Genomic DNA, 16,329 nt, shown 5'->3' with positions numbered 1-16,329 from the left:
CAAGGCTTCTCTCTCTGTCTTGGAATAGCAATGCCAAATTAAAGGTGACAAAATTTTGTATTCATGGATGCTATCCTGCTTTGAAATTTACTCCTACACTCCGGTATGTTAGAAAGGTAATGCACTCTGTAATGTGGTCTTTATAATGCACAGTGTGACTGGCATGGTTGAAACATAACGTTTAGTTACAACATTACCCCAAATTATCCTAGCAGGGAGAGCCGAGGCAAACCACCAATTTTGACTCCACATGTATCCCAGATACAGAAAAATGGATAAATTGGCTTCTTTTGTGCTCTCCTTGCTGCTTGTCTTTACAAGCAGTGAAATTGTATGGATGGCGATTTCAGCTCATAAAGAGCCTTCCGGTGGAAAGCTGCGGGAATGAGCTCCCTACGGGACAGCCTGGACTGCCGTGGAGCCCAGCAGTCATCGTGCTGAAGAGGGTGGGTGTAGGTTACAAGGTAGCAGGTGGTGTTTTAAGCACCAAGCTCCAAGGGTCTGAACATCAGTGGGGAAAGGTAAAGACTCTGAATCGTGGGCATGCTAGGAAAGATTAATTTGGCTCTTCAAACAACTGTTACCTAAAGAGTTATCAATAGGTTTTAAAGAGTTAATTAGGGATGATTTTGCAGGTCTCTACCACTGTCACTGTCTGATCTTCAATAAGTCACTTAAGCGCTCTGTGCCTCAGACTCTTTCTCTGCAAAGTGGAGATAGTGTTAAAAGATCAGAGAGGAAGTCAGAAGATCACACGGGTCTCTCCTCACTTTAGGATGTATGGTCCCACGATTCACAAAGGCCTCTAACTATGTCGTGCACGCCGGCCTATAACTATAATGAATCGCCTCTGTAAATCTTTAACCTTTAAAATTGTGGCCACTTACATCCTACCTGTACGTTTAGCACCATTCAAGATTCTCAGCCAGCTCTGCTCTGACTTGGAGATAATTTAAGAAGCCCTTGATCGGTAATGCCCAAGTATCAACTACCTATCTCTCCGGGTGGTTATGAGAACTGAATCTATTAGTACATTAGAGTTCTTGACCTATTCCTGGACACATACCTAGTGTTCAGTAGTTATTACTGTTGGTGAGTGTGCTGACTGTCATCATTGAAATGGCCACGGTGCTAATGATGTGTTGATCTTTCTGCTAATCCCCTACAATGTGATACACTAATTCCTTGATGCCAGTAATCAGTGCTGTAGTTGCTTCTTCCCACTGCGCAGTACGGTTCTGTCACCTTACTTCTCTTTTGTATCTTGGCTTTATTTCTTGCGTTTGCTTCTAAGCTTGACTCCTCAGCCTTTCAAGGAACTAAAGATCTTGGCAAGAGCTCTAGGGTGTGTGGTGTGGCTGGACTCCTGATGTCTGCTGTGACTTCCCTGATGCAGGCGACCGCGGGGACCTCTGTTGGCTTACGTCTATAACCTGGTGCCCAGCTCTTCCCTCTGCTGCCTCCAGTGCCACATCTCTCTCATTATACCTGGCCCATCGTTGTGATCTCCACTGAAGCTAATAGATGACCTAATTTCTGAAACATTTCGGAAATAGGAGAGAGGGCAGAATACCACCTTTCATGTGGATGATATTGGAGACTGTGAGTTTAGGGAGGAGACTAATAAACTTGCTAACATGGAGACTCAGAATTAGATAAGACCAGGTGGGCATGGCTACTGCTGGAGGGAATTAAATTGAAGAGCACAGTGTGAGGCTGAGCCCAGGACACCCTGGTTTTTCCTTGAATTTGCCAATTAGACAACTGAATAAACATGCGGAAAAGATTAGACTTGTCCATAAGGGAAAGAAGGCCCCTCATTTGGGGAAATTAGAAATGAGCACCAGGTATCCCCTTTATGTATGTGCCTGGCAACCTTGCTCTCTACTGTCTGCACTTTCCCGTGCAAGGCCTGATTTCTTGGCCACCTTCGGACAAAAGCCTTTAATAGTTATGAAGATTTCCTATATTTTATTTGGGGGAGTAGTAACAGAGTAATATAATATTACTTAATATAAGCTCTCTATAAAACCTTTACTTTTTTATGGAGTTCTATATTACAAGATTGTGTTCATAATATAAATTTAGCAAACATAATATGTGGTGTTAATTAAAAACAGACTCGAGAGAGAGAGAGATGCTGAAAGTGCAATGTTCACCCTTAAGACAAAATAAAAGCATTTATGAACAAAAGATAGGTCTATGTGAGTCTTTTTGAAAAGGAAAGAGATAGAAATTTACTATTTGTCATCGTTCCCTATGTTATGATCATCTCCTTTAAAATGTGTGACCCAGGGTATCATTTCTGCTGCTTCTTTGTCTCAAACTTATGTCCTCCTACAACTTCTCTTTCTCATTGTATAAGACAGTGCTGCTGGCCACCATCAAGCACTTTCCGGATTCGGATTCATTAAAATATTTTAATAGGGCTGAAAAATATTTCATTTTGAAGTGTGTCCTAAGGGTTCCACAGAAACCAGTAACAAACAATAAATGAACAGAAAAGGAAATTAACATAATGTCAAGCACTAAAACAATGCAGATAAATTACACGGGTTTCATCTCTAGCAATTATGAGTTAGAAAAAAAGAACAGGAAACCTGTCGGGACCTGCTTTGTTTGCTTTCTCTGTTAGAATCTCGGGGGCTGTGTGGTGGTGACGGTGGTGTATATGTGTCTCACTTGAAAAGGTATAGGTCAGTTCTATTCCTGCAACTGTGTTCTTTTAAGCACAGTTATAACCATTACCAATGTTCCAAAGTTGCCCCAGAGGCACACAGAACTCCTGCCAACCTACACAATCTTAACAGGTAGCCTTCACTGAGAACCTATATTGAGCAAAACATGAGATAAGCAGTTTGTATGGGATATCTCACAACCTTTCCAAGATTCTGTAACCTAGGTTTTATAGTATTATCCCCACTTTATAAGACATTTAAAAAAACAACTGAAGTTTAAAGAGGTTATGTATTTTGTGTAAGAAATGTACCACTAGAAATAGTCAAAGATAACATTTTAAATTTTTACTTCTCTGGCTCCTTAACCAGAGCCTAAGCCAATAGATTTCAAATTTATTTATCAGGGCATGAGCACAAAAGATACACTGGAGAGTAGAAAGATAATAATTTTTAATTTATCTCATCTATTTAAATTTTTACTTTTATGTATGTTTTAGAACACAAATGAGATATTAGTAAAGTATTATATACAGATATTTTATTATATACTAGTGGCCTGGTGCACAAAATTCGTGCATGAGGGGGTGTTCCCCCTCAGCTCAGCCTGCACCCTCCAATCGGGGAACCCTTGGGGGATGTCCAACTGCCGGTTTAGGCCCAATTCCACCGCTGGCTCCTACCTGCTCACCTGCCTGCCTGCCTGATTGCCACTAACCCCTCTGCCTGCCTGCCTGATCGCCCCTAACTGCCCTCCCCAGCTGGCCTGATCTCGCCCCCAACTGCTCTCCCCTGCCTGCCTGATCTTACCCCCAACTGCCTCTGCCTGCCTGATAACCCCTAACTGCCCTCCCCTGCCAGCCTGGTTGCCCCCAACTGCCCTCCCCTGCCGGCCTGATCTTGCCACTTTGTTTTTCTCAGCAATCTTCCAGGCCTCCCTGTCTCCCTCTTCCTCTTTGCCAGCTGGGAGGGGGCAGGGCCAGTGGGGGCTGCTCCACCTTCTGCCCACCCTCCCTTCTATCTAGGCCTCTTCAGGCCCAGTCTGTTTTGTTTCCTCGTTCTGAGAGAGGATCCAAGAGCAAGCTGGGAAGGAGGGAAAAAAGGGGGAAGAGGCTGTGAGCTGGTGGGCGCTGTGTGTGTCTGTGCGTGTATGTGGTTGTGAGTGTGAGTGCTGGCCCTGCCTCCACCATCCCTGTCTCTGCTGACACAAGGCCCCACCCACCAGAGCCTGCTGCACAAGCAGCTTGGGCATTAGGTCAAGCCTCCGGTCATTGTGGATGTGACTGTCCCAGGGTTTTTATATATTAGGATTATCTTAGTTGTTATTTATATGGATACTAGATAACCCCCAAGGCTGGCTCTGATTCAGGTGTATTTGCAAAAGTCACAAAATAAGGTTTTTATATTTAACCCTACCTCTTTCTATTCGTTCACTTTCTGACATCCTCACTTCCTAAACACCAGGTGCCCAAGATATTTGCTGCCTCATAATAGTCTCCTTTTAAGTTCAGGTTTTTCATTTTTGCTGTACTTCCTCTATTTCAATCATTAGGTTTGCCCTTCACCCAAAGTTAAAGTCTGAATCTCAGTGTAAAACAAATAAATGATCACACCAATTGCTTATGAGTAATAGCATAACATTTTTAAATTATGTATATTTAAAAGTGAAGTATTCATATCAAATAAAGCTTTGGTAATGGAGGAGGGAAAAAACTCATTTTTTCCCCTTATTTCTTTTCTCAAAGATCTAGAATATCAATTACATGGGATACGTTCAGAACTTTAGGAATGCCTGTTTTTGAGTGTTGTTTTTACTTTGCAACATTGTTGAAATTTAATAAAACATACATTTTAAACACATGGCATTACATTTATTTTTTTCTTTAAACTAGGGATTATCCAAATGCTGTCTTTAATATGCATTTTTCTCCAATAAGTATATTTTAGCATTTTGAATGTGAAATTTGATGATTTCCATGTGACAATATAATGATGTTTCAGCATAAAAGCATTCACACTTTGGCAAAGAGTCAAAGAAGGATATTCTTAAACATAGTTCTTGCATGGCAGGAATTAACTTCAAATATCATAAGGGTCTTAGAAAAAGGCCTGCAATCACTTTGAAAAATCGATGCTATGTTTATACTAGTTGTGAAAATGATCACCAGGCTAAAATGAAAGCAACAGCTAGATATTTCATATATTTTTGTTCCTGTGAGCATCTCCCTACTTAAATCCATCTCTCTTGAGGGATATTGAATATATGCCAGCAGTTCTCAACCTGTGGGTCACGACCCCTTTGGCAGTCGAACAACCCTTTCACAGGGGTCGCCTAAGACCATCTTGCATACCAGATATTTACATTATGATTCATAACAGTAGCAACATTACAGTTATGAAGTAGCAACAAAAATAATTCTATGGTTGGGTCACAACATGAGGAATTGTTTTTTTAAAGGGCCAGAAGGTTGAGAACCACTGAATATGCAATGAAGGCAGACTTTTTCTGCCTTGTCTATGGAGGAAGAAAACAGAAGAAAACTATGGAGGCTCTGAAAAATGGGCGTAAAGAACATGTGTGAATCCAGTTAGGATCTGGTAGGATTGTTAAATTATTTGAAAAATTTAATTTGTATGCAATTCTATTTATTTTCTTTTTCAATGATGCACATTTTCACTGCCGTGCTTTCAGATGACATCAATGCTACACTGATCATCTCAGCAAGCATCTGATCCTCGCACTCTAGAAAGCACCGGGAGAGGAGACTCAGAGGACCCTCGGAACATTCCCACATGAGGCTGTGCACACACCAGAGTCTATTCTACGATATGGCAGAAAATCAGACTACAGAGACAAGCATAGAATAGTAACACTCGGTATCAGGATGAAAGCAATACGCGTGTTTAGATGTCGGATATTATGCATTGAATACACTCTGTGAATATGTGGTGAATTACAATAGAAGCCTGTTTGAATAGCTTCAATTGCTCTTATCAGAGTTTGTCGGTATCAAACTATGAACTACATTAATCCTGTAGGTATATTCAAGCCACTTAATCTATTCTACCTCTGTATCTTCAGAAAGATTAATTTATTCTCTCAATAGATTTAAAGCATCAAACATTTATTCTGACATAGTCATACTTTTATTACTGGGACGAGTAAGTCTTTTACTTTCATGTCTCAGAAAAGAAATAGACACATTTTAACTCACTTCAGTTCCTTAAAGAATTATCCCATCTTTGTTGTGTTGGAGCCATTTATCATTAAAAAAATAGGTGTGTGGTTGTATTACATAGTTGTGTCTAGATAGATTAGAAAGAAAGAAAAAAAATTATGCCGAAACCGGTTTGGCTCAGTGGATAGAGCGTCAGCCTGTGGACTGAGGGGTCCCGGGTTCGATTCCGGTCAAGTGGATGTACCTGGGTTGTGGGCACATCCCCAGTGGGAGATGTGCAGGAGGCAGCTGATCGATGTTTCTCTCTCATCGATGTTTCTAGCTCTCTATTTCTCTCCCTTCCTCTCTGTAAAAAATCAATAAAATATATTTAAAAAAAAAAAGAAAAAAAATTATTCTGTAGCCAGTCTCATTAACAAAAATAGACTTTTCTGTTTTGTTTACTGAATGAGAGGTTAATTATCTCCAATTTTCAGGCAACTGCAATTTAATTTATTAAATATACTGTGTTGAGCACAAGTTTGTATCCATGATATTTTATAATATCCTCCTTTTGTTGCAACCTTTTCCTGCCACTACATATATTATACACAAAAGAAGAATGATTCTCCACCTAATCACTGATGTGCTGGTACGAGACTCAACAATAAAAAACAAACTTGGAAAATATGAAGACAGAGAGAAACAATAGAGAAGGACTTATTAGTAAATGGAAACTATCAGTATTTGTTGGGATAAACATGAGTTATTTTGGAAGATATTATTTTATTTATTCAATGTTCATCTGAATTAGCTTTAAAAATCAGAATTTATGTAAGGGAGAAAAGAGAGCACAAGCAACATTATAATTTCAAAATATAAATTATTCCATACTTCTTGGGTATTGAAATAAACTGAATAAACCCATTTCAAACAGACTCAAAATTATATGTTCTGAACTCAAGAAAATAAAATCATTAAAATGCATGTTTCCAAAGAAAAAGACAGAGTCGGTTTATAGCAAATATTTTTAAGATGAGCTTTTTTTTTTTTTTCCTTGTGGGCTTCTTTCTTGGGAAAAATGGAATAGCCAGAATCTAAAGGTAAAGGTTCCTCAGTCCTTTATAGAAATGAATCTATAACTGTTAAAGGCAAAACTGTCATATGTCAATGGGAGGTGCTAATATATTCACTTTTATAAACAGGTGTAGAGTTCTACTGATTTTTACAAATGTAAGTTTATTTTAGAATGTTATATATTTTACAATTAATGAATGAATATTGATATATAATTATTAAATAAATCTATACTTTATTCAGGTTTCCATTATTTTTACTTAATATCCATTTTTTTCTGTCCAGGAGCTCATTCAGATCACATTACATTTAGCTGTCTTTCTATTTTCTTAATAATGTCTTTTTCACAGAATTTTAAAAATATATATTTTTATTGATTTCAGAGAGGAAGGGAGAGGGAGAGAGAGATAGAAACATCAATGATGAGAGAATCATTGATCGGCTGCCTCCTGCACACCTCACACTGGGAATCATTGATCGAGACTGCAATCCAGGCATATCAAACCATGACCTCCTGGTTCATAGGTCGACACTCAACCACTGAGGAAAGTTGGCTTGGCCTTTACAGAAGATTTTTTTACATTTTTTTTATTGTATTTAAGCCCAATTTAACAGTATTTTTTCTCATAGATCATGATTTTGTCTTTTATCTAAAAATTTATTGTTGTACACTGAGACACCATTCCACTTATGTACCAGCTGACTATAATAATCATGTTGAAAAACTTATAAGTGTAAAATGGTTCAGTCACTGAAGGCTTTGTCCATTTCTTAAAAAGTAGAATTTAACCAGAGAATTTCATATGACCTACGAGTTTCATTTCTAAGTGTAAACCCAAAAGAATGGAACACAGGTACCGAAACAAATACTTGTACACTAATGTTCATAGTAGCAATATTCACAATATCTGCCAGTAGATGAATGAATAAATAAAATATTTCATATCCCTATAATAAAATGTTATTAATAATAAAGGTAAATGAGGTACTAATACATGCTATAACATATATGATTCTTGATAACATCCTAAGTGAAAAAAGCTGAACACAAAAGTCACATTTATATGAAAGATACAGAATAAATATATCAATAGAAACAGGAAGCAAATTAGTGTTTTCAGGTGAATGGGGAGTGACAGCTTAATGTGCACAGGGTTCCCTTTTGGGGTAATGAAAATATTTTGGAACTAACTAAACATGTACTAAGTGCTACTGAACTGTACACTTTAATATAGTTAATATTATGTAATGTGAATTTTTAAAAAAAATAAAAAAAACTCATTGCCGATTGTAAGGTCATCTAATTATTATCTTATGTTTATTTAAGAAATTTTATAGCTTTGTCTATTTTAATGAGATTTAAAACAAAATATATTTTAAATAATAATTTTTAATCTACATATATTTTAGAGCAACTTTTCTTTATTATGTAATAATGTAATTGTGTACATAAAAATTAAAAACACTAATGCATTGAGAATTTTATAGGATATATTTTGTATATATTGATTTTATTTTTCTATCTTTCTTTATTCTCATATATCTTTGTTTGTTTTTATAATAAATAATTTATGAAGTTTTTAAAGTAAAAGATGAGCTTAAGCGTAATATAACAATAAAAACAAGAAACTAGTTACTATATGATGCCTGTTATATGTTAAAATATACAGAAGTGGAAGTTCTCTTGAGTAGTATAATAAAAGGTGGGTTCAACTAATATATTCATTGAATTAAAAACTGTACATCTTTTATATCTACCTAATTATTGCATCCGTATTACAAGCATACAAAATTCAAACTCTAATAAATTACAAAGAAATTTATTATAGAATTTTATAAAAGAAATTCAAACCAATGTGAAGTATCATTTTTCAGCTTGACTATTTTCTTTGAAACAGAAAAACAACAACATTATAAATATGCAATACATGCTCAGAGGGAAGAAAATAGTATATACATTTTACTTATATTGGGAACCAGGATATTAATCTTAGGATGTCGGTGTCATTCCCAATGTGGTATATTAATAAAAAATTGACAATTTTATTTTAATATTTATTATCCTTTAGCCAAATTTTTCATCTTTAATTTCAATCTTTAAATCTAAAACTAAAATGTTGTGGTTTATTGTTTGGATGTACACCTAACTTCATTAAAGTTAGAAAAGAAATAATCAGAATAGAAGCAACTCAAAACAAAGAGCATGAAGGCATTAGTAATATCACCAGAGCAACATTCTTTATTGCCTTTCAGCTAGAACTGGTGGTCCTTCACTGGAATGAATTAGCTAGTTCAGTGGGTGACATATCCTTCACCGAATATGTTTTATAACATTGAGATATCTGGGGTATTAGTATATTTGATCCAAACATTTGACACCCTTCAAATGTTCAGAAGTCATAGAGATGCTAATTTATTAATTAAATTATATTAATGGTGATACATGTTCTAAAGAAGACTGTTTCATCATGTACAGAGAACAAAACATTTCCAGGAGAATAAGGATAACTGTACTGTGAATGCAGATGACTGGCTAAAGGCGCTTCAACAATAGGAGAAATTGCAAAAACCTCCATCTGAAATCCTTAGAAATCAAGATCTCAGGATACCTTAGATTTCTCATACTTATTTTCTTTGTAGAATTGCTTATTGTGAAGCACTTTCTGGCATGTTGAGCCTAATGAGAGCCTCATGTAGCTCTTTCGTTCACTCGGCACCAGGCTGACCTTGGCACAAATCATATACCATGACCCATGAGAAACAACTTTGCTGCCTGAAGCCCTGACCGACTTCATTGTTTTCTATGACACCTTCTCATTACAATTCCTAGGTCATTCCAAATGGTAGACTGGTTTCATTGCTCAGGTCTGAACAGTGAATACACAATGTCTTTAGTAGTGATCCACTTTGATCTGAATAAAATAAGAAATGGCTTTCCTGTGTTACTCCCTTCTCTACGTTGTTCTCTGGCATATGCACCTCACATCGGAGGCTCATGATAGGAAAGGAAAATGTAATCAAACCCATAACACTTATTTCGAACAACACCCAGTTCTGTTTCTAATGTTGATTCTTGCTCCAAACTCAACAACTGTTGCAGTTTGAGAAAGAGCCAATCAATATCATTCCTTCTTCCTGATTTTAGACTAAGAAAGTGATGAAATCACAGGTGGAGACCATTTTCCTTATAAAGAAATACTTCCCTTAGCCATCACATTTTGTGAATACCAAAATTGGATTGACTTATTTGGATCTAATGTGGTAGCTTTAATTCTGGCACTTGAGCATTTCTCATCCTGAAACTCTGGGACCTTTTCTGAGAACATAATACTACAATAAAGCAGACTAACATCCCACAAGTCAGCACAAGGCCAAAGGTTCAGAAGTAGCACTGAGTGATCCCGATACTGAAGGTAGAAGTGTCTGCTAGTACCCTGTTTAGGATGATAAGCCACCAGCAAGCTCAGCTTTGTTGAAGAAGCAGGATTTAACAAAAGAAAGGTTGCACACCTCAATTATGTCTTCCTGTACTTTAAAAATAGGGGACGAGGGTATAACTTAATTTTAAGTGGGCCACTTCTCTTGTTGAATAACTTGAATAACACAAACCTGACTCCGAATCTTCCACTTGGACATGCGTAAGCAAGAAAGAGCCAAGTGTTGCCTGTGTCCACTGGAGGAAAGAAGTAGAGATTTTTGCAAACCAGGCATCTGGAGCAGGTGTGTCCCTGGCACCTACTTCCTGTTTGGAATACAGCTGCCCATGTTTTTGGCAGGCGGCTTGAATTTGTGCCCCTCAACCCCAGTGATTTCGTCGTGCTTGGCTCTAGCTTCTGGCATGTCTGCGCATAAAGTGCCGACTTTATTATGGCTATAAAAGGCCTGAGTGTTAACATGGAGCATGCAGATGCGGTGCTTCCCTAGCCAAGCACACTTCCTGGGCGACAAAAATAGTGCAGCTGCACCCATTGTGGGCCGTTAGTGGGGACATTCTATAAATCTTAATCTGTAAAACGGTGGCACTGTCATGAGGTGATCCAGGGTAAACATTTGCTATTTCAATTAGCTAGTTGGTGGGTCTCTATAAATATGCAATTTTTTTTCCCTTTAGAGACTAAGCTGTGTATTTAAAGCAAAAATATTATTTACAAAAATGGCTAATTTGTAACTGCGTATTTAACAATAATTTGTGGAATTTTCTTCTAGCTTGTGCGCTTTTTGATTCCTCAAAGTATTTTACTTTAGAAGTAGAAAATTATTTTAAGGTTAGGACTTCCAGTTCACCTGTTTCAAATGCAGATATTTGTTGATTCATTATCGTTGAAGGCAAAATTTGTAGGTAATCTTTAAATGTTGGTTCTTTCAAAATGACTCACATAACCATACTAATTTATTCCAAGTATTTAGTAAAAAAAATTGTGTTAAGATGAATGAAAAAAAGAATATCATTGGCCTAAAGAAATAAATCTTTAAAAATTTAGGAAACATTAACAGTGATATTTGATATATTAATTGAATATTATAGAGATCTGTTAATCTGTTTTAGCAAGTGCCTGGTAGTTATTATACATTTCACAAAAATTAAACATTTCAGCCATTCCTGTGATAATAACATGAATATTTTCATCATCCTTAAACAGGTGTCCAACTAATGTAATGTAACTGAATTTGTAAGAAATTAAACCTCAGATTGTTACACGTGCTATGGATGGAGCCATAAGAGACAGACAGAATGAAATGTGATTGTTTGAAAATGACTTTATGTGTATGTGTATGTGTGCATTTACTTAATGACACTCAATTTTAATTCCTATTTACTATGCTAATAATGCTTGTGTTGAATCTTTTATAAAACAGTAAACCAAACACTATTCATTTTTTAAAATTTTACTCTTTTGTTTTTTTTCCTTTTTCAAAGTATGCTCATTTATTTACTTTATTTTCTTTATTTTAAATATGTTTTGATTGATTTCAGAGAGGAAAGGAGAGGGAGAGAGAGAAAGAAACACCAATGATGAGAGAATCAGTGATTGGCTGCCTCCCGCACACCCCCTACTAGGAATGGAGCCTGCAACCCAGGCATGTGCCCTGACCAGGAATTGAACCCTGACCTCCTGATTCATAGGTCGACGCTCAACCACTGAGCCACACTGGCCAGGCATCATTTATTGACTTTGTTAAGATAGGGGATTTTATTTGATGCATATGGTTTTGTGAAACAAACATTAGAAAAGAGCAAGATGGTTGTTAGAAATAAGACCTTTTTCTATCATCTCCAAAATTTAGTTAACCTTCTTTCCCACCTTATCAAAGCAATTATCTGATACATATAAACGTTAAGTTGTTATAAAAATAAATGTATATTTGCAGGTCTGCCTGAAATTTCTATCTGATTTGAACACTATAAATGCTTCTTTAAAAGGTAGATGTGCTTGTAGTTTTCTCCAGGGAAAATCTAATGTCATACACTTCTTTCAGGCAGAGAAAATTTTCGGAACAGAATACTGAAGAACTAAAGGCATGATGAAGTGTTCAGTTCTAAAAGTTACTGAACAATTTTAAAATGTCAGGACACGCATTATTCTGTTTATATTAAACAATCTGTCAGCCCAACATTTGTGAAAAATAACAGTGGTTATTTTTTTGGTATTTCCAATGTCTCTGAATTTAACTCAAAATACCCACCCCTCTCTCCACCAGTCAGAGCCTGCATTAAAAAAAAAAAAATTATTTAAAACCATTCAGTAATCTTGTGTCACATAACAACCTATTAATGTTTAAATTAAGAGCGAACTAGTGATAAGGCTCTTACTTTAGACTTAATGGCTGTGTTCCCCCCAAGGTCATATGCTGAAATCTAATCCCCAATGTAATGGTATTTGTAGGTGGAATGTATGGGAGATGATTAGGTCATGAAGACAGAGCCACATGAATGAGATTTGTGTCCTTATAAAAGAGACCCCAGGCAGCTCCCTCATCCCTTAGTCTTGTGAGGACACAGCCAGAAGAATGCTGTCTATGAGCCAAGAAGTGTGCTCTCACCAGACACTGAATCTGTAGTCACCTTGATCTTGGACTTCCTAGCCTTCAAAATTATGACAAATATTTGGTTGTGGTTTATAAGCCACCCAGACATCGTATTTTTTAAATAAGAAGCCTGAATGGACTAAGACAGCCTAGTAATTCAAAGAGCAGTCAACAGAATTTAAAATATGAATAGAAAGTAATATCATAAAGAAGATTAATTTAAAAAGAAAATAGTCTTGATATGATATGTAGAGTCTACCCTATAGGCAGTGTGAATGCACATATTAAATTAAAAATACCCAATCTAATTCACCTAATGACCTTTTATAATGTAAACTGCCTTGTTTCAGCTGAACCCTTGAGTGTAATTTTTCAAATCAGTTAATTAAAGATGTCTTGAGAGTTGTACTCTCGTTGACACATCATATGAGGTAGATGCTATGGAGGACACAGAGAAGGGTACATTAATACATGGTGCCTGCCTTGCTAAACGGAAATCACAGAAAACAGAAAGAAGCCAAATGTAAGCCAAGAGAGCTGGCCAGCATATGAGGATGGGAGGAGTTAGAGTTGCAATTGTAATTAAACTTATAAAGCTCTTGTTACCTTCAAGGCACTATATTCACATTTCAATTCACTTAATAAACCACAATATGTAAAATATGGTAAATAATCAAATTTAAATTCATGTAAACAAAAATAGTAGAGAACCAACTGAGATTTACTTATAAAAATGTTAGTAAAAATAAACAAACCACTGCTGACATTAATCAAGAAAAAAATAAAAGGTACAAATACATAATATTAAGATAAAAATGGAGTGAAACATTTAGTATAGATATTAAAATAATTAGACTTGTACTTTGAATAATGTTATGCCAATAAATTAGCAAAGTAATATAAAATAATTTTTTTTAAGAACTAAAACCTATCAAAATGACTCAAAAGAAAGACAAAAATCTCAATAAGTTAATAGCCATTAAAAATGACCTTGGTATTACTTAAAAATACAACTAAAAATTATTCTGTCAAACCCATATAACTGTACTAATGATATCAGCTCAACTTTTATGAAAAATATAATTCCAGTCTTATCTAAATATTTTTGTGAGAACGGAAAAAGACATGGCACTCCTCAATTCATCTTATGAGACCCATATAACCTTGATATTAAAACAAATTAGTACAGTATAAAGTTAATATTTTAAGTAAATATTACTTAGGAATCATTCCAAATGTAATATTTGAAAAACACATATCTTTTATTTAAAAAGGACCAAGGTTATGTTATCTTAAAATATAATGATGGCTTAATTTTGCATACCTATTAATGTAATCCATGCAATATTACATTACAGAGAATAATCTATCTGATCATCTTAACAGAAAAATAGTCTTTGATAAACCTTAACTGACTTTCCTATTATAAGCACTTAGCAAATGAACTATAGGAAGAAATATTCTTAATATCAAAATCTGCAGCAAATATTAAAGTCAATGGTAAAATAATAGAAGAATTTTGTTAAAACAAAATATGAGAAAAGTATGTCTATGTTCTATTCATCAAGTAAGACAATTTAAGCAATATGAGGTATAAAGATTTGAAATTATATGCGTTTTTAATGTCCATGATGCAGATTGTCCACATGACATTTGTTTTATGTGTTGTAAAACATTATATTGTGACATTACATTATATTGGTTCCATAAGATGCATTTTCTTAATAATATATTTTTTAAATTAATTGGAATTGATAGATTACACTCTGTGACAATATGTTTTACTTATATGTAGTACTATGTGACATCCTCATAGAAAAAGACCCAACAGGTTCTTTAGATGCAGTATTAGAAATAAAAAAAAAAGTTTAGTAAGGTGACTAGTGACTATAAGAGTAATAAAAATAAAAGGTACATACGTATATTACAGCAAAATTATCAAATGATTCAAGATACTAGTATTTCTACAAATAATACAAATATAAATTAATTAATAAAGCTGATAAAAATATGGGTACATTTTATAAAGAAAATTGTAAAAGATTTATAAGTTCTAAATAAACTATGTAATTCACTTAGCAAACTATAAATAGGTCTACTTGTATTGTTGCAATAATGTAGCTCTGAAAACAAAGTTGATAATATTAAAGTAATGATAATTAAAGTGTTCTCCACTAAAGACATATTAAAAATATAAGAAGATAAGCTGTTACTCTTTGGAAAAATATTTACAATACATATGATTGGCATGGATCAATATTGAGAATATATAAGATAGTCAGACAAATGTATAAAAAAGTAATCCAACAAAAAATTTGGGCAAAATATATAATTAAGCATATCACAGAAAAGGAAGCTCAATAATAATGAGGAAATACAAGAGATTTTGAATCTCTCTAGTTATCCTGGCAAGGAAAGAGAAAAGACAGTTATACAGAACTTTCATTAAATTGAAATAAATTTTAAATCTAGAATACCTATAAAATGGCTCCATGAATATTGGCACAGACACTTTGGAGAGCAATATGGCAATATCTGGCAAAGCCTAGGTGAGGGGTTGATGGCTGTTTGCAGGCTGGCCACAGCCCCTTAAGTGTGGGGGTCCCCGCTGGGGTGCCTGGCCAGCCTGGGTGAGGGACTAGGGCTGTTTTTAGGCTGGCCACAGCCCCTTCAGGGTGAGGGGTCCTGCTGGAGTGCCTGGCCAGTCTGGGTGAGGGGCTGATGGCTGTTTGCAGGCTGGCCACGGCCCCCAGCCACCCAAGCTCCTAGTGGAGGCTGGCTCGAAGCAGGTATCTGGGGTTTATTTATCTTCTATAATTGAAACTTTGTTGCCTGTAGCGGAGGCCAGAGCCAGCCAGGGCAGGTGGGAAGCTTGGCTTCCTCCATCACCAGGGCAACCAAGCCTCCTGCTTGCTCCAGCTCCATGGGTGCCAGCCGCCATTTTGGTTGGGTTAACTTGTATATAGTCACTCTGATTGACTGGTGGGCATGGCTTGAGGTGCAGCAAAGGTACAGTCAATTTGCATGTTTCTCTTTTATTATATTAGATATACATGCATAGTTGTATATTATGTTTATAATATATATTACAGGTGAAAAATTATATACAAACTATATACTATATAGTACAACATATAATATATAAAATATATAGTAGTTTATATGGTATATACTTACATATAAATTATAGTATATACACATAGAAAGATAGAGTTTAACATACTAGTAAGAAAGAATAAAATAAAAGTAACCACAATAATTTGCATTAAGCTAACAAATAGTTCACTAAAAAATAACATAATTCAAGAGGATACATTAGTAATGCTACTGTGTCCATTTTGTGCATGTTATGTCAATAAATTAGCAAAATAACATGAAATAGAGTTTTTAAA

Source organism: Myotis yumanensis, unplaced genomic scaffold (genome assembly GCF_028538775.1).
Source record: "Myotis yumanensis isolate MYYU_CA2020_CCGP unplaced genomic scaffold, mMyoYum1.0.hap1 SCAF_11, whole genome shotgun sequence".
NCBI classification, from domain to species: Eukaryota; Metazoa; Chordata; class Mammalia; order Chiroptera; family Vespertilionidae; genus Myotis; species Myotis yumanensis.
Note: the sequence above shows the minus strand (reverse complement) of the source record.